We start from the raw sequence: 19,721 nt of genomic DNA on the forward strand, positions 1-19,721 counted from the left end.
TAAAACAACAGAGATGCAATAGAGATAACAAATATGGGAGTTGTAAAAATGATTATTAGAATATATATATATATGCTCCTCCTCCGCGCCGCCTCTTAGTCCCACATCCTCTGCGCTCCCGCCGGCCTCCAAGTCGCGCACTAGACGAGCCACCCCCGTGCCTCCTCTGCATCGGAATAGAGCCTCGTCCGCGCCTCTCCTGGTCCCCAAACGCGTGACCTCCACCAGATTCTCCCCCCATCGAGCATCGGTACTGTTCTTGCCCCTATCCCAGCCTTTCTTTTCTTTTTGAATGATTTGATATGTTTAATCTCTGGCTAATTTTGGATGTATGATGAGAATAGACAAGAAGAAGCTCTTTTGTTTTTTGGGTGATAACAAGAACAGTATGTTTGTTGGTTCAATTTCTCAGATTTAGTTGGAATAAAGCTTGAAAAATTGAAGTTGTTTTGGCTTCTTTGTTGATTGGTTATATGCAGAAGTTGTTTTGGCTCATAGTGTTCTGTTTTCTTTGTTAAGAAAATATGCTCATGGTGTACTGTTTTAATTTTGATTTTATTCTGACTTTGATGTGTGGCCAAAGTTGGTGTTCTGAGTTGGGGGTTGTTGGTGATGTGATTCTGAATTTCGCGTCTAATATCAATTTAGGGTTTTTAATTTTTATTCTTTTGTTGTAATTCAAGATAAGTGGAGAAACCTTAGCAATGACACTCAAGGGTCCACAAGTGGAAAGCCCTCTGAACTAGAGGCATGATGAGCGGATAATTTATACGCTTTTTGACATTGTTTTTAGTATGTTTTTAGTAGAATCTAGTTACTTTTAGGGATGTTTTCATTAGTTTTTATGTTAAATTCATATTTCTGGACTTTACTATGAGTTTGTGTGTTTTTTTGTGATTTCAGGTATTTTCTGGCTGAAATTGAGGGACTTGAGCAAAAATCATATTCAGAGGTTGAAGAAGGACTGCTGATGCTGTTGGATTCTGACCTCCCTGCACTCAAAGTGGATTTTCTGGAGCTACAGAACTTGAAATGGCGCTCTTCCAATTGCGTTGGAAATTAGACATCCAGGGCTTTCCAGCAATATATAATAGTCCATACTTTGTCCAAGAATAGACGACGCAAACTGGCGTTCAACGCCAGCTTTCTGCCCAAATCTGGCGTCCAGCGCCAGAAAAGGAGCCAAAACCAGAGTTGAACGCCCAAACTGGCAAAAAAGCTGGCGTTCAACTCCAAGAAGGACCTCTACACGTGCAACACTCAAAGCTCAGCCCAAGCACACACCAAGTGGGCCCCGAAAGTGGATTTATGCATCAATTACTTATTTCTGTAAACCCTAGTGACTAGTTTATTATAAATAGGACCTTTTACTATTGTATTAGACATCTTTGGATGCCTGGTTCTTAGATCAGAGGGGCTGGCCATCTCGACCATGCCTGGACCTTTCACTTATGTATTTTTAACGGTAGAGTTTCTACACTCCATAGATTAAGGTGTGGAGCTCTGCTGTTCCTCAAATATTAATGCAAAGTACTACTGTTTTCTATTCAATTCATCTTGTTTCGCTTCTAAGATATTCATTCATACTTCAATCTGAATGTGATGAACGTGACAATCATCATCATTCCCTATGAACGCATGCCTGACAACCACTTCCGTTCTACCTTTGACTGAATGAGTATCTCTTAGATCTCTTAACCAGAATCTTCGTGGTGTAAGCTAGAATGATGGCGGCATTCAAGAGAATCCGAAAATTCTAAACCTTGTCTGTGGTATTCCGAGTAGGATTCAATGAATGAATGACTGTGACGAGCTCCAAACTCGCGATTTCGGGGCGTTAGTGACAGACGCAAAAGGATAGTAAATCCTATTCCAGCATGATCGAGAACCGACAAATGAATAGCCGTGCCGTGACAGGGTGCGTTGACCATTTTCACTGAGAGGATAAGATGAAGCCATTGACAAGGGTGATGCCTCCAGACGATTAGCCGTGCCGTGACAGGGCATTGGATCATTTTCCCGAGAGATGACCGAAAGTAGCCATTGATAGTGGTGATGTATCACATAAAGCCAGCCATGGAAAGGAGTAAGACTGATTGGATGAAGATAGCAGGAAAGCAGAGGTTCAGAGGAACGAAAGCATCTCTATTCGCTTATCTGAAATTCTCACCAATGATTTACATAAGTATTTCTATCCCTATTTTATTAATTACTTTCAAAAACTCCATTATTATTTTATATCCGCCTGACGGAGATTTACAAGGTGACCATAGCTTGCTTCATACCAACAATCTCCATGGGATTCGACCCTTACTCACGTAAGGTATTACTTGGACGACCCAGTGCACTTGCTGGTTAGTTATGCGAAGTTGTGAAGATATGTTTAGACCATGGTCCTGTGCATCCGTTTTTGGTGCCATTGCCAGGGAATCAATTTCGAACAACAATTCACAACCTGAGTAGCAATTTCACATACCAAGTTTTTGGCGCCGTTGCCGGGGATTGTTTGAGTTTGGACAACTGACGGCTCATCTTGTTGCTCAGATTGGGTAACTTTCTTTTCGTTTTCTTTTCAAAAAAATTTTTCAAAAAAATATTTCAAAAAAAAATTTCTTGTGTTTTCGAAAAAAAAAAAATTTATTCAGAATTTTTAAGAATGAATTCTAGTGTTTCATGAAGCATGTGAAGCCTGGCTGGCTGTAAAGCCATGTCTAAATTCTTTTGGACTGAGGCTTCCAACCATCAGCTGTTATACGACTGTAGGGTATGTCAGGCATGTCATGTCTGAATTACATGCTGAAGCTTGGCTGGCCATTGGGCATGTCTAGTGTTTTGGACCGGAGCTTTCATTGAAAGCTTGGCTGGCTAGTGAGCCATGTCTAATTCCTGGACTGAAGCTTTAGACTAAGAATGCAAGATTCCTGGAATTCATATTAAAAATTTTGGAATCCTTATTTTTCTTTTTCAATTAATTTTTCGAAAAATCCAAAAAAAAAAATTAGAAAATCATAAAAATCAAAAATATTTTTCTGTTTCTTGTTTGAGTCTTGAGTCATGTTATAAGTTTGGTGTCACTTGCATATGCATCTTGCATTTTTTCGAAAATTCATGCATTCATAGTGTTCATCATGATCTTCAAGTTGTTCTTGGTAAGTCTTCTTGTTTGATCTTGATGATTTCATGTTTTGTGTCTTTTCTTGTTTTTCATATGCATTCTTGAATTCCTAGTGCCTAAGCATTAAAGAATTCTAAGTTTGGTGTCTTGCATGTTTTCTTTGCATTAAAAATTTTTCAAAAATGTGTTCTTGATGTTCATCATGATCTTCATAGTGTTCTTGGTGTTCATCTTGACATTCATAGCATTCTTGCATGCATCACATGTTTTGATCTAAAAATTTCATGCATTGCATCTTTTTAGTGTTTTTTTTTCTCCCATCATAAAAAAATTCAAAAATAAAAAAAATATCTTTCCCTTTTTCTCTCTTAAAATTTCGAAAATTAGATTTGACTTTTTCAAAAATTTTTAAAATCTAGTTGTTTTTATGAGTCAAATCAAATTTTCAATTTAAAAATCTTATCTTTTTCAAAATCTTTTTCAAAAATCAAATCTTTTTCAAATTTTTTAGTTATTTTCGAAAATTTCAAAAATATTTTTCAAAAATCTTTTTCTTAATTTTACATCATATTTTCGAAAATAACATAATCAATTAATGTTTTGATTCAAAAATTTCAAGTTTGTTACTTGCTTGTTAAGAAAGATTCAAACTTTAAGTTTTAGAATCATATCTTGTGATTTCTTGTGAATCAAGTCATTAATTGTGATTTTAAAAATTCAAATCTTTTTCAAAAACTAATTTCAATCATATCTTTTCAAAATATCTTCTTATCTTATCTTTTTCAAAAATTTGATTTCAAAATATCTTTTCTAACTTCCAACTTCTTATCCTTTCAAAATTTGTTTCAACTAACTAACTAACTTTTTTGTTTGTTTCTTATCTTTTTCAAAACCACCTAACTAACTCTCTCTCTCTAATTTTCGAAAATCCCTTCCTTCTTTTTCAAAATTTATTTTTAATTAACTATTATTTTAATTTTTAAATCTTAATTTTCGAAAAACTACTAACATTTTTCAAAAACTATTTTCAAAAATCACTAACCCTTTTTCAAAAAAATTATTTTCGAAAATTCTCCCTCTCCCATCTTATTCTATTTATTTATTCATCTACTAACATCTCATCTCACATCTCTGCCCTCCTCACAGTTGTGTTTCTTTCTTTACATCACATTCTTTGTCTCCCTCTTTTTTTCCACTCACAAAGGGATCCCTATACTGTGGTATAAAGGATCCATATTATTATTATTATTTTTTCTGTGCCCTCTTCTTTGTCATATGAGCAGGAGCAAGGACAAGAACATTCTTGTTGAAGCAGATCCAGAACCTGAAAGGACTCTAAAGAGAAAATTAAGAGAAGCTAAATTACAACAATCCAGAGATAACCTTTCAGAAATTTTCGAACAGGAAGAGGAGATAGCAGCCGAAAATAATAATAATGCAAGGAGGATGCTTGGTGACTTTACTGCACCTAATTCCAGGTAATAGAGAAACTGGGAATCTATGGGGTGCAAGCTGCTAAAATCTCATTAGAGATGGCAGACAATTCAAGAAAACAGGCATATGGACAAGTAGAGGACGTGTTAATAAAGGTTGAAGGCCTTTACATCCCTGCTGATTTCATAGTCCTGGATACAGGAAAGGAAGAAGATGAATCCATCATCTTAGGAAGACCTTTCCTGGCCACAGCAAGAGCTGTGATTGATGTTGACAGAGGTGAACTAGTCCTTCAATGGAATGAGGACTCCCTTGTATTTAAAACTCAAGGATCTCCCTCTGCAACCATGGAGAGGAAGCATGAAAAGCTTCTCTCAAAGCCCCCACAGTCAAACTCTAAGTTTGGTGTTGGGAGGCCACAACCAAACTCTAAGTTTGGTGTTGAACTCCCATATCCAAACTCTAAGTTTGGTGTTGGAGGGTCTCAACGATGCTCTGAACATCTGTGAGGCTCCATGAGAGCCCACTGTCAAGCTATTGACATTAAAGAAGCGCTTGTTGGGAGGCAACCCAATTTTTATTTATCTAACTATATTTTTCTTAGTTATATGTCTTTATAGGTTCATGATCATGAGGAGTCACAAAATAAATATAAAAATTGAAAACGGAATCAAAAACAGCAGAAGAAAAATCACACCTTGGAGGAGCATCTGCCTGGCGTTCAACGCCAGAACAGAGCATGGTTCTGGCATTCAACGCCAGAAATGGCTAGTAAATGGGCGTTAAACGCCCAAAATGAGCACCAACCTGGCGCTGAACGCCCAGAGTTGTATGCAAGGGCATTTTGCATGCCTAAATTGGTGCAGGGATGTAAATGCCTTGACACCTCAAGATCTGTGGACCTCACAGGATCACCTCAGGATCTGTGGACCCCACAGGATCCCCACCTACTTCCACTCACTTCTTCTCACCCTCTCTCTCTCCATTCATGGTCATCCCTTCTGTTTTCCATTTACCCCTCACATCCATACACCCACCTATCTTCAAAATTCAACATCTCTTTCCCACCCAATCCCACCCATATGGCCGAATATACACATCCCTCCATCTCCTCCATATCTTCTTCTTCTTCTTCTTCTTCTTCTTCTTCTATTCTTTCTTCTTTTGCTCGAGGGCGAGCAACATTCTAAGTTTGGTGTGGTAAAAGCATAGCTTTTTTTATTTTTCCATAACCATTAATGGCACCTAAGGCCAGAGAAACCTCAAGAAAGAGGAAAGAGAAGACAATTGCTTCCACCTCTGAGTCATGGGAGATGGAAAGATTCATCTCAAGGGACTATAGCTCAGTGGTAGAACATGTGGCTGCAAATCAAGAGATCCCTGAGATACCTCAGGGGATGCACTTCCCTCTACATAAATATTGGGAGCAAATCAACACCTCCCTAGGAGAATTAAGACTCAAAGTGGATTTTCTGGAGCTACAGAACTCGAAATGGCGCACTTCCAATTGCGTTGGAAAGTAGACATCCAGAGCTTTCCAGAAATTTATAATAGTCCATACTTTGTATCCCTATTTTATTAATTACTTTCGAAAACTCCATTATTATTTTATATCCGCCTGACTGAGATTTACAAGGTGACCATAGCTTGCTTCATACCAACAATCTCCGTGGGATTCGACCCTTACTCACGTAAGGTATTACTTGGACGACCCAGTGCACTTGCTGGTTAGTTATGCGAAGTTGTGAAGATATGTTTAGACCATGGTCCTGTGCATCCGTTTTTGGTGCCATTGCCAGGGAATCAATTTTGAACAACAATTCACAACCTGAGTAGCAATTTCGCATACCAAGGCACAGCGAGTAAGTTTTTTCTTTCTTTTTTTCACTTGCTAATGCAGTTCTTCATGATGGCACTGGACTTCAACTTGTACTCTGATTCCTAACATGTCGTAAAATATTATTGTGAAAATCGGAAATACTTTTGATTTGGAGCATTATGCTGTTACGTGCTTTTTTTAGGCTTCACAGAATGAAGCTCTAAATGAGAAAGAAAAATTAGCAAATGAACTAAAATGCCTTCGTGAGGAGTTAAAACAAATCAGAGATGACTGTGCTTGTCAACAGAAGCAAGTAAAGGATTTAACAGCAGAAGTAGCAAAGTACAAAGAATTGACTGCGGAATCAGATAAAGAATTGAATTCCTTGAGAGAAGAAAGAAATGCCCTTGAGGTTTGTACAGATTTCCAACATTGTAATTTTTTATCCTTTTATCAATTATGCACTCCTGTAATATAGTAATTTTTTATCCTTTAGAGTAAATATTTTTACATAGTTATATAGTAATTTTTAATTGCATCATCATTAGAGTTATTTTGTTGGTTGACCATGGAAACTATACCTATGCAAATTGTTCAATTTTGAAATAAGTGTTGGCTGCTTCTATTTTTGTTACCTTTACTTTGGAATTTTAATTTGGTGTTGCTTTCTTCTCAATGGTATTGCTTTTATTTCTGAAAAATTATTTTAACTTTTTTTAAAAAAAATGGTGCTAAGTTATTTGGTAAAATTTTGTGTTTACTGTTTACTAATCATAATGCTTAACTTAATTAGTTTATATATTGTGTTTTTAATGTAGATTTGTTAAATGGTGGAAGAACAAGAATAATGATTGAAGACTCTTTTGATGCAATTTCTTTATTATGCTGTTAAATTTGTAGTGATTAAATATTAATCTTTTTTTAATTTCAAGTTATTTGACATTGTATGAATCTTATGTTTGTATTTTAATTTAATTATGAATTTTAAGTTTTTATCTTAATTTATATATGAATGTGTAAAAATTAGAATGTTATTTAATTTTTATAGGGACGGGTAGAGGCGGGGCAGGTACCGTGGGGACGGGTTAGGGTAGAGCAGCCTACTACCCGCAGGTAGGGGTAGGGCGGGTAGTAGTGGAGTGCAAGGACGGCGGGGCGGGGTCGGGTAGGGCAAAAACCCGCCCCTACCCGCCCCACTGCCACAGAGGTAGAGAGGGAAGAAGAAGAAGAGAAGTGGAGTCTCAACCAAGTCTCCCAATAGCTCTATAACACTTCAAGATCCTCCTGGTATGGTGTCTAGAGTGCAAAGATGGCGGGACGGGATCGGATAGGACAAAAACCCGCCTCTACCCGCCCCACTGCCACCCCTATGGATACCCTTTCATTGTCAAGCACCGAAACTCCTTGCGGTAGAGCGTCTTAAAAAGTGAAGCCTAGTTCAATTCCGGAACTTCTTCTAGCCAACTCATTGGCAACTCGATTCCCCTCTCTCAATGTATGGTTGAAGCAAATGTCCCAGTCCTTCTTCCTCCACTCTTCAATTCGGCACATTAACGGATTTGGGTGGTTGTTGATGAGAGCCACCACCGCTGCGGCGTTACAATAGATGAAAGACGTTTCTCATGTCCATGGTCCAGGCTAATTTAAGTCTCTGATAGATTCCCCACAGCTCAACCTTAAAAGCAGAGCACAAGCCAATGTTGTGCGAGAAGCCTCCAAACCATCGCCCCTGACTATCTCAAATCGCACCTCCACAAGACGCCAGCCTAGGATTCCCCTTTGCCACGCCATTAGTTTTGAGGGCAACCCATCTTTTTGGTAGTGGATTCCATAAAATGTGCTTCTCAACTTTTTTTGTCCAATCGACCAAGTATTCCTTGTTCTTGAAAGCTTCTCTATTTTGTTGAACTTGGATGTGAATTTTTCTGGTTGCTTCATTAGGTCTCTGACAACTTTGATTATGAACTTCTTGATTTCTCCAAAACCATATCTTCCAACAAGTAATGACAAATATGTCTATGCATGCTGCTTGTTTATCTTTTCCCAATTCTTTATTCAAATTCGATTCTATCCATTCTGCGAACTGGTTGCCAAAGAAGACTCCAATAGCTTCTGATTTGATTAGCTATGTCCAGACTCTAGAGACTTTAGGACGGTCCCTTAATACATGAAGAATGCTCTCTTCTTTGTTTATGCAGTAATGGTAACATCAATTTGTCCCAAAATAATTTTTCAACCTCTCCTTTGTTGGTAACTTGGTATCCTTTCACGCATAGTTAGCCAATGAATACTTTATTTTTTTTTTTTTGAGGCCTTGTCATTTCCAGACTCTTTTTCAAATAGAGATTTTTTGTTCTATCCATCTAACCAACCATTTATAAGTACTTTCCACTAAAAAATCTCCATCTATAGAATGCCTCCATCCGAAAGTGTCTTGTTCTTGTTCTAAACTTGGGGCGCCATGGCTCTAATTGTGTCTACCACCTCATCAGGAAGGGCTTCTTTTAGCTTGTTCAAATCCCGCTCCCTTTCATCGTTTGTCCATTTCCAAACCAAACTATTTTCATCCACGTCAAGGGTTTGAGTATAATTGATTAGGCATTCTCCACTTTCCATCCAGCGATCTATTCAAAATTTAGTTTCGAGTCTATTCTCCAGATAGTGGTTGGTGTTATCCTGAAAAGTATTCTATAGCTTGGTCATCTCCTTCTATAACTGGAAAACTGAAGTTCTGCTATGCATACTATTCTCAATTCTCCCATTTCTTCCATATTTATGATTTAGGATGCTCGCCCATAGAGAATTTGAGTTTGTCTTCCATTTTCAAATAACTTTCAACAAGAAAACATTGTTCATGATATTGAGTCTTTTAAAACCCAACCCACCCTCATGCTTAGATTGACATATCATCTTCTAGCTTACATAATGCATTTTCTTCTTATTTTCTTTGTCACATCATATGGATTTTTCTTGGAATTTCTCAATCTCATAACATATACTTTTTAGGGACCCTTTCGTGCTGCACTTGATAGTTGAGCATTAGACTGATAATTGTTTGGGCCAGAGTAATTCTTCCCGCAAGGGAGAAGCATTTGATTTTCCACCCTTTTAGCTTATTTTAGACTTTTTTCATAACATTTTTGAAACTATTCTTTCCTCTTCTATTATTGTTGATCATGACACCCAGATATTTTTCCAGCTCTTTACTTTTTTGAACCCTGAGTTGTCATGTGTTTCTTTCCTGGTCTGATTCAGGACATTCTTAGAGAAAACTACAGATAACTTTACTTGATTAACCTTGAGTCCAAATGTATTTTAAAAAATATCTATCATTTCAAACACATTCTGTATCTGACTGGGAATAGCTTCAGCAAAGATCAAAAGATCGTCTTCAAACAGTAAATGAAATATCTCAGGTTTCCTCTCCCGATTGCAAAAGGCTTCCATTTAGCTAGTTGAACTATTTTTTCAATAAACTCAGATAGAGCATCCATACAATTGACGAATAAGTAAGGGGAGTTAGAATCTCCTTGTCTAATTCTCCTTTTCAGCAAGAAATCCTCTGTCATATTGCTATTCCACAACAAATTGTACTTAACTGTAGTTACACAATTCATGATGATGTTAATACAGATTCTTGAAGGATTAATTTCCTGTAAACTTTTTTCTAAGAATCCCCAATTGATTCTATTGTATGTCTTTTAAAAATCAATTTTGACTGCCATGAATTTGGTTCTTCCTCTCATTCTTTTCATCGAATGCATCACTTCCTTGCCTATAAGAATGTTATCCTGAAATTTTCTCCCAGAAATAAAACTTAATTAGTAGGGAGCGATAATGTCATTTAGAGCTGGTTTAATTTTGTTGACCAGAATCTTAGTTATCACTTTGTAATTCATATTATAAAGGGCTATATGTTTGAATTGAGTGATGAAATCTGGAGCTTGAGTCTTTGGGATGAGAGTAATTAAGGTTGAATTGACTTCTTCTATTCTTCTCAGATTGTTCCAGCAACTTCTAACATCTCCATCGTTTTGTCTTTCACGATTTTTCAATTTTTTTGAAAAACAGTGCTGGGAATCCATCTCTACCTGGGACCTCCAACGAACTAAAGCTAAACATCACCTTCTTGGTCTCTTCCATTGTTGGCATCTTAATCAACAACCTACAAAATTTTGAATTTATTTTAGGACTTGTTTGAGTGAGGAGATTTATGGGATTAATATTTATCTCATCTTAATATAAGTCTTTGAAAAACTGCATTGCATGGTTTTTAATGTTTGCTTCGTTGCTTATCCAATTTTCTTCCTGATTTATGAGTTTATTAATTTTATTCTTGAATCTTCTTATTATAGTCTTGGTATGATAAAACTTTTGTCCTCTAATCCTAGCTAAAGCTCTATCGAGCTTTTTGAAAATTCTATCTTGTCCATCCCGTTGCGGATATATCCAAGAGTATCTAGATCTAGAGAAGCCCAAATAAATGAGGCTGCAGTTGTTTATCCAATCTGCAAAAGCTGTACATGTCTTTTTATCAACGTTTGATCCCCTTTTATTTTCGAACTCCTTTTTATTTCATTAAAATCTCCTGTGAGGAGCCAAGCTTTATTGATGTTGGTAGCTAAGACTAAGGTTTTAGACTAAAGTTGTCATCTAATATGGGGCTGTAGGCTAGCATATATCGCTGTGAGATACCATTCTTCTCTTTTTTTTTTTAATAGATTTTGGTGTGTAAAAATGGGGATGAGTTTCTTCCACTGAAATTTGGATGTTGTTGAGCTTGAAGAACTAACAACATTTTAAGATGATGACTAAATATTATTATTGGGCTAAAAACCAATTATGTGTGTGATTAGTGTGTTAAGTGTATAAGCAAGTAAACTAATCAAATTGACCCCCAAGAAGCAAGATCTCAGGCCCACACACACACACACACTCAATGGCCCAAGGAGATATTTTCTATTATCACAAAATCACTTATCAGAAACAAAAGCAAGTATCTAGCCAAAAGAATGAAATCAAGTCTGCCCAAGAACATAAACAAGTCCAAATTAGTGGTCCACATCTAAATATATTCATTCAACTTAGTTGCTGACTAAATAATTCAATTCTATTTCATCTGAACTAAACCTCACCGTCGAAACTAATTTCTCTCTTCTCTCTCTTTTTTCTCTACCAACACCCACGTGATTTCTCAGAAGAAAAGAAAGAAAAAGGAAAGCTCTGAGTTAGGACAAAATCGAAGAACAGAAAGTAAGTTTTCAAATATAAGCAAAGAAGAGAAAGTCATAGTGGCTAGGGCGAAAAGCAAACATCACTTCTGAAGCAACATCAAAGACGTATTTTTAGATTTGTGCTTCATTGAAGCTTGATAAAGAAATACTATCTTTGCAAGCACAGAAGTAGAAAGTTAAAAATATTGAAGATCATAAAGCTCTGTTGTGAATCAATGATCAAGAATCTGACTTAGAGCCAAAGCAAGAATGAAGGGTTTAGATTCAACAAGCAAGATGGAAAAGGTTGAAAGAAAAGATAGAAGGTATGGATGCATATATGGTTAAGGCACTACTTCTATCCTATCTCTCCTCTGTCACACCGCTGCTACTTCTGATTTTTGGGAGAAGAAGTCAAACAAGTGCTGAAGCAAGTTTAAAGTCCTGGAAGCTTTACTCCTCTATTGGGTGAACGACCAAGGATTAGAGTAAGGAGAGAAAGCAACAAGTTTGGGTTCCTATAGCTTACAGAGCTATTACCATTCTTCTCCTTCATGGTTCTCATGGAATATCTTATTTTCTCAGTCTAGTCTTTCTTTGTTTTCAATGGTAAAAGACATAATAGTGAGGAATGTATGAAAAAGCTATTGAGTGAAAAAAGGTAAGAGAGTTAGACTTGGAAAAAAAGTCATGTTTATTTAAGAAATTCTTTGTAAGTTTTTCTGTTTTGTTGTCATGATCTTGAGGAGATTTCCTTATAAGTTAGGTTTGCACTTTACTATTAAAAGATAGAGTCGGTTCCTAGTCAAATCTGGTTTGGGTTAAAAAATGGATTTGTCCCAGATAGGATTGGTTAGAATCCTAGGGAGAATTGACGTATGTAATCTTGTTAAAAGATAATGAAATTCTATCATTGTTGTGATGGAGACTGGATGTAGGCTGCATTGCACTGAGTAGCCGAGCCAGGATATATGGCCGTGTTACTTCTTCTCTTCTCTTCTCTATTTCTGGTTCTGCACTTTAGGAGACAAAATAAAAGTATCTCCTAATTCTTCTATCCAGCTATACTTCACTGTAATACACCTTGCTCGTAACTCTATTTTGGCTCCTACTGCGTCAAGAGATAAAACCAAAGTATCTCATGTTTTTCTACTCAAAATATCTTAACAGAATCCTAGTTTAAAAGCAAAAATTAAAAGAGGCCAAGATTCAACCTCCCTTTTTCTTTTAGCCACTGATATCCATCAGATGTCCTATTTATTACAACAGATTCATATTCCACCAGAGTACTCTTGTGCCTCTTCAATGATGTAACTGATAAATCCTAAGCTTTTAATATTTTTAATAGCTTATTCTCCCTGCATCTATAGGTTCCACAAGTATAGTTAAATTAGATTTGTGATGGTTAGAGACCTCTTTAAAGATACAACTAAAAGCTTTGTTAGCCACATCTCTTATTTTTCCATTGAGAATGATCATTAAAACAAGATAGAAAAATAGGAGAACCATCAAAGACTACATCTTTTAAGTCGTAAGGCAATCACCTAATTAATCTGCATCTCTTCTTCCTTTAACCCCTCCATTGGTGGGATAGTGAAACTTATGCCTTCTATATTTTTCATCTCTATGTCTCTTGTTACATTCTCTTCCTTACCTTCTACTACTGGATCAGGAGGTTTTCTTTTTAGGGGATTAGTCTGCTGAAAAATGTCAACCTCTTTCTCCATGTGATCTATGGTTGGACTTTCGTAATTATTTTCTTGTCAATTGTCTTGATGGTGATTAAATATTTTTCACTGCATTGTGTTGTTTTAATTTAATCCATCCCCCTTGCTTTCATTTGGATAATTTGGATTGGCCTGTTTTTTCTTCTTACTATTTTTGCAGTATAGTTCTGTGTAAGTTCCTTTGAAATTTTTCGGTTCTCTTCTACTTGCTTTTTTTGTTAAAGTTCATGCTGTTTGTCGGTTTAGTCTTTGGTTCTTGGTTAGCTGTCTTCCTTTATGTGTTCTCTATTGTTGCTTCATGTTCCTCTATGGTTGTAGTTCATTCATTTCCTCCCTCAACTTCTTCTACCTCCAACACCTGAAATCTAGAATTGCTTGTGCTTTTGCCCCCTGCTTTGTTGGTTCTCGCTCCATTTTTGTTGTCACCCTCTTTTTCTCATTTTATTTCTCTTTTTGATCTTTGGACAATCATCCATGGCTCAAAATTATCACTTAGTTGCTGTACAATTTGTTTTTTCTTATCCTTTGCTCTATTATCTTCCTTTTCCTTACTTCCTTTATGTTGGCCATCTTGGTTAGATATAATTCCACCTTCTCCCTGTTGATTTCCTTCATTTTCACTCTCTTTTTGTTCCCTTCTCATGATACATTCTTTTTGGTTGTGGTTAGCTCTTCTACATAAGAAATATATTTGGTGTAGGCCCTTGTATTTCACTTTAAAGCAAACACCATTAATCATATATTTACCTATTAATAATTTTGTTAGATCCACCTCTACATAAAGTCTTGCAAACTTCTCTCTATACATATTAGCGGTGTTAGTATCCACTTTTACAACCCTTTTCTATAAATTCTCCTATTTTCTTAGGTATATTTCTATCATATAACTCAATTGGCAAACCTGGAAGCCCCACCTATGTTGTAATCTTGTCTATAGTAGCCAAAAAAGGGATTAAAATTTGGTTCCCTATACCTCATAACTAGGTAGTGATCATAGATTTTTCATGGTCACTCGAAAAGAGCATAGTCTAAATCTTTTTGTGAGTAGAATTTAACTAAGTAAAAGTCATGACCCAAGTCTATAACATCTATGCTTCCTTTGTCACTCCACATTCTTTCTAACCTTCTTTTCATAACTGTATATCCTATTTTTCTTCCCATCAGTTTAACTAACAATGAATTCCACTAAGGTTTCCAAAGTTTTATGATGGTCTCTTCATATAAGCGCAGGTTGTGTAACCCCTCATCCACCTCGGTTACCGTGACATCCTTTGGTGCTCGCTGTTAGAATCTCCTCTAGGGTCTTCATCAGAGTCAACTTCCTCCTCTTTTGAGCTCTCTTCCATGTCTTCTTCTTCTTTTGATGACCTTGGGTTCTCCTTCTCATCTTCCACTTGACCAATCTTAGGCCCCTTTTTAACAATTTCAGCAAAAGACATGGAATCCTTCTAAACTCCTATTTCCTTTTTAGATTCTTCATCTACCATCCGTGGCTCCTCTCTTGGGACTCTAAAAACATCATTTGAAAATTTTCTCCTCCCTTTCTAACTTTCTTTTTGCTTCGGTGAAGGAGGTCCTCCTGCTGCGATGTCCTTCATTTAGTTTGTTCACTTGGAGCTTCCATGGAACTTCTGGAAAAAAGAAAATGGTAACCTGTACGGAGAGAAAACTTGCTTGTACGGATATAAACGTTTACACATTGTTTGGATTGAGGGATTTTGAAGGAAAAGAAAATGGGAAGAAAAGTAAGTTTTTTGTTGTTTGGATGAGAAGGAAAAATAGGGAGGAAAGAAAATATTAGTGTGGGACCCACTAAATTATTTTCTCTCCACAAATGAAAAGAAAATGAAGAGAAATGGGGGCAATGTGAATAAAATTACATATTTACCCCTTGTCATTAATAAATTATAATTTGCATATAATATATATAAGGGTATTAATGTAATTTTATACTATCATGATTTTCTTTCTTCTCACTTTTTTTTCCATCCAAACAAAAGAAAATTTTCTCTTTATTTTCTTTCCATCCATTTTCTCTTAATCCAAACAACATACAAATAACTCTACTTTTCCTTCTATTTTCTTTCCACTCATTTTCTTTCCTCCCATTTTCTTTCCTTCCATTTTCTTTTCTATATCCAAACAATTAATTAGCGTGACAAATTTCGTGTTATACTATGTGTTCTATGGATGTTGGGGATGGAAGCAAGGTTGCTGATAAAAAAGTTGGTTGGGAGAATGTAGAAGCTGATCTTAGGTCAAATGATGTTCTGAAGGCCCAAGTTGTTAAAGTGGAGGCCCAGGTAGGTGTTCAACTAACTGTTGAAATGAGGGTCCATAAATGTTAGTGATGGATAAGTGTTGGATAAAAGTAATCATGAGAAGAATAATGAAGATGTAGATGATGATTGAGATTATGAAGTAGATTCAGATCTCTACTTTAGTAACAGTGAAGATAATTTATTAATTTTTATGGAGATGATGCATTGTTTGATGTTGAGATTACTCTTTGAAAAATGCACCACGAAATAAAGTAGACCAAGAAAACTATGACTGCAATGGTCAATAAGAAGACTGTTGGGGAGAGATTAAGTTATTGTTTAAGTGATGATGAATAGGTTAATAATAATGAGCTAGAAGAGATAGCTAGCGAAGATGATAAAGAAGGGTGTAAAAGGGTCCAGAGGAAGTTTCTTGTTGAAGGATATAAGGCATTATAAGTGAGAGGGTGGGTTCCTAGGTGGTGGACATATGCAGTGAAGATGGAAAAACGAAGATAGTTGGTAGTTAAAAAGTGTTAACAATCATCACTCTTATAATTTTGTATTTGAGATTCAACTGATGAAGTTTTAGTGGCTTGCTAAGGTTTTCAAAAAGAAGATGGAAGAGAATCTTAAGTTAAAGTTAGGCCATCAAAGTAGGATACTTAGCAAATAGAATGTACATATTTCAAGAAAAAAGGCATTTCGGATTAAGCAAATTGTATTGGTAGAGATAAATGAAACTTTCAAAGAGCATATTAAAGACTTTATGATTTTCATGTACTGTTCATATCAAATCTTAGGTCTTCTGTTAAGTTACAAATTTAGCTACCTCTAACAAACCAAACTAAGTCTTCTGGAGCATCAATGGCCTTAAATTCACAAGAAGCAAATTAGACATTAAGGATTTAGAATATGCTCTATCTATCTATCTATCTATCTATCTATCTATATTAGAAAAGTCTAGGGAGTAGCAATTTTATTTAATTTTGGCCAGAATGTAACAGCAAAGAAAGGTGAGTCATTAGATGAAATCTCACACCAATCTCACACTATTAAATTATCATTGATGACTATTTGATGGCTACCAATCACAAAAGTTGCTAGTCTCTAGCATTGCACTATTTTATTTTTAACAAAAAAAGATAAAAAAAAATAATTGAAAAAAAATATCTTAGCACAATCAATACTTACTTGCCACATTAGACCTTTCATTTGCCAAGTCACTAACTTCTGTCATTGATTTACACAATATTAATTGTCAAAGATAAATTTTAAACTAATCAAAATTTAGGAACAAAATTAAATATTAAATATATTTTTCAAATTTTTAACAAACATCAGAAACAAAATTTAAATTGAATTCTCATGCATATAGGTATAACATGAACCCTGTCTTTTTGTCTTGATTATAACAAGAACTCAATCTGCATTTTAGACTCCACATGGGTTTAGTCAAGGCCCACTGGACAACCAAGAAAGAAGAGAGACCTAAACATTCTGCCTTCTCTGACAAAAACCAAACATCGTTTCAGCCCAGTCAAAAAGATTGTGTATTTTTGTTTTTTGTGTTTTCATTTATAGAAAGGACAGAGTTGAAAGATTTCTACACTATAAAAGACATTGAAATAAGTAAAAAAAAAAAAAAAGACTTTGAAATATGAAGCAAATCCAAATAGACGGAACTATAGCTACCTAAAATAGGAAAATTGACTAAATGGCCATTAGGTCAAATGTATTTTTCAAGCAACAACGTAATGACATTTTCACGAAAATGCTATGCTATTTCTATTACATTTGCACTATTTAACTTTTTTCTTTCTTTTCATTAATACCCAATTATGGTTTTGAACTTTTGATGTCGAAGTGAAAAATTGGTAGGAGATATGTATTGGTTAATGATTACTCTTTTTTTGGTTAAGTTAATGATTACTCTTTGATTGGCTTAATTTTCGTTTTCAGCTTTCATTGTTTAGGGCCAACACCCAATAAGATTTTGTTTTGTTGATTAAGGATTGTTTAGTGATATTTGTGATTACACACATTGTTAATTGTCAATTTTAAGGTCGTTTCATGGGAGGTCAATTTGTAGTTGTAAGATGTGATCTTCAAATTTTCATATTGTAACCACTGTGTGCATAATCATGTTGTAATGTCGATTTCCCAATTGCAATTTTTTCTAAAGCTATGATATATCCTAGGTAGCCTTTCACCAATGAAATTGTTATACTCTTGCGTTTGAGCCTTCACTATTATATTAGCTAGGGTTGGTTCATTGCTGCATTGCTACTTTTCTAGCTGCTGGAAGCAAAACTTTTCATGCTCTCCATATATTCTTTTTACAAGAAGCGATTAGATTACCTTTTTTTTTTTCTCGTTTTTAAATTTCTTTTTGTCACTACTAAATGAAGTGTAACTTCTATTAATAATTAAGACTGCATTTGCTTCCTGTCTTAGAATAGTAGAAAAATAGAAACATGTATATAAAAATTATCTTTGTATTATATTTGGTTAAGATGAAAAAAGACATTTTAAGATTTATATTTTAAAGAAATAACATGGCAGTTGAGGCTTTAATTTAGTAATAAATTTTTGTGTACAAGGTGTTGCATTCGAATTTGAAGCTTAGCTAAGCCAAGTAATGGAGATCCTTTAAATGTTTTTACGTGTGTAAGTATAGAATACATGTTAAAATATAAAAATATACGTTAACGATAAATTAATGTATTTATATATAAATATATGGTGATTGTTTTAATATATATTAAAAAACAAAGATACGTTAGGAACTAGGAAGACAATTTTATTAATCAGTGCACTTCTTTTTCTCTTTCAATTTGTATTGTTCGCAAGGTGGAAGCGAATAAAATTTGTGTCTCTTGTGTTGAACAACCAAAGTCTTCTGTCTTTCCGTGTTCCTATCCTTACTATTCTTAGATAATGATCAAAATACATCCTAAATAATGTAGAATACACTCTATTTGAACATGAAAAATCAAAAATTTGAATATTAAAAGAAAATCTAAAACAGCTCACACTTCACACCTCAATTCGTTAAACGATGATCTTCATGATTAGAAATCTTCCTAAAATGAATAAATTTATACGTGGCTTATTTTGTTGGTACTACTTGATTTTATATAAATGGAATATAATATAATATGGATTGCATTTGCATGCATTTCACTACTACTAATTGATTGGAGAGAGGGCACTTAATGAAAGGACACAACATCTTGTCAATGATTTTAGTATATTTCACCCATCTCGAATATATTTTTGAAAAAGTCTAGGTCATCATTTTTATTAAAATTTAGTCAGTACTTAATCAGTAAAAGAAAATTGAGTAATCTTATATCACTAGATGAAATTTCACACCATTAAAAACACTAATAATAGTTAATTGATAGCCTCTAATACTTTTATATATTTTTCATGGTATTTGACAGGAGTCCATAATCCATAAATCAGTATTTATTCTGTAATAATATTGTGGAATAATTTGTTTTGTTTATTTATTTAATTTTTTTATTTTTCAAAAAGATTAAGAAATTGTTAGGAGTAAAAATTGCAATTTAGTTGTTACAAAATATAAATTAATTTTTATATGAAAATATTTAGACTTTTTTGCTTATTTAAACAAAAAAATAGGTAATAATGTATTTTCTCTATCAGAAGATTATTGATGTAAATGTCATGTTTTTATTATTAGTAAATCACATTGGAGATATGTGTGATTTAACACCTTTTATATTGTTAGTAAATTTATCTGTTAATCTGTAAGAAGTAAAAAGTCAATGCGATTTAGGCCCAGTTTGGGTAACTAACTTAATCAAGTTCCTTTTGATAAAATAACTTAAACAATAAATGACTCTGTTAAAAGTAACTTATAAATAAGTTATTTTGTGTTTGGATTTTTAACTCTAAAAGTGCTTATTTTAAAAAAATGTAATGAAAAGTAGAAGTATTATGAGAGAAGTCATTTTTTTTAACTTCTCTATAAACTCCAAAATAGCTTCTTAGAAAGTTGCAATTTTGTTAAAGATATTTTAAAATAAAAAATTTGAATATTAAAAGAAAATCTAAAACAGCTCACACTTCACACCTATTTTAAAGATATTTTAGAAAGTTGCAATTTTGTTAAAGTCATTT

General features: G+C 34.7%; 1 long non-coding RNA gene across 1 annotated transcript; it reads left to right on the plus strand.

The window, feature by feature from the left end:
* LOC110270728 lies at nucleotides 7,176-7,596 on the plus strand. Its single transcript, XR_002360367.1, has 2 exons — nucleotides 7,176-7,267; nucleotides 7,417-7,596. It is a non-coding gene; the product is annotated as an uncharacterized LOC110270728 (long non-coding RNA).

The sequence above is a fragment of the Arachis ipaensis genome, chromosome B04, assembly GCF_000816755.2.
Source record: "Arachis ipaensis cultivar K30076 chromosome B04, Araip1.1, whole genome shotgun sequence".
NCBI classification, from domain to species: domain Eukaryota; kingdom Viridiplantae; phylum Streptophyta; class Magnoliopsida; order Fabales; family Fabaceae; genus Arachis; species Arachis ipaensis.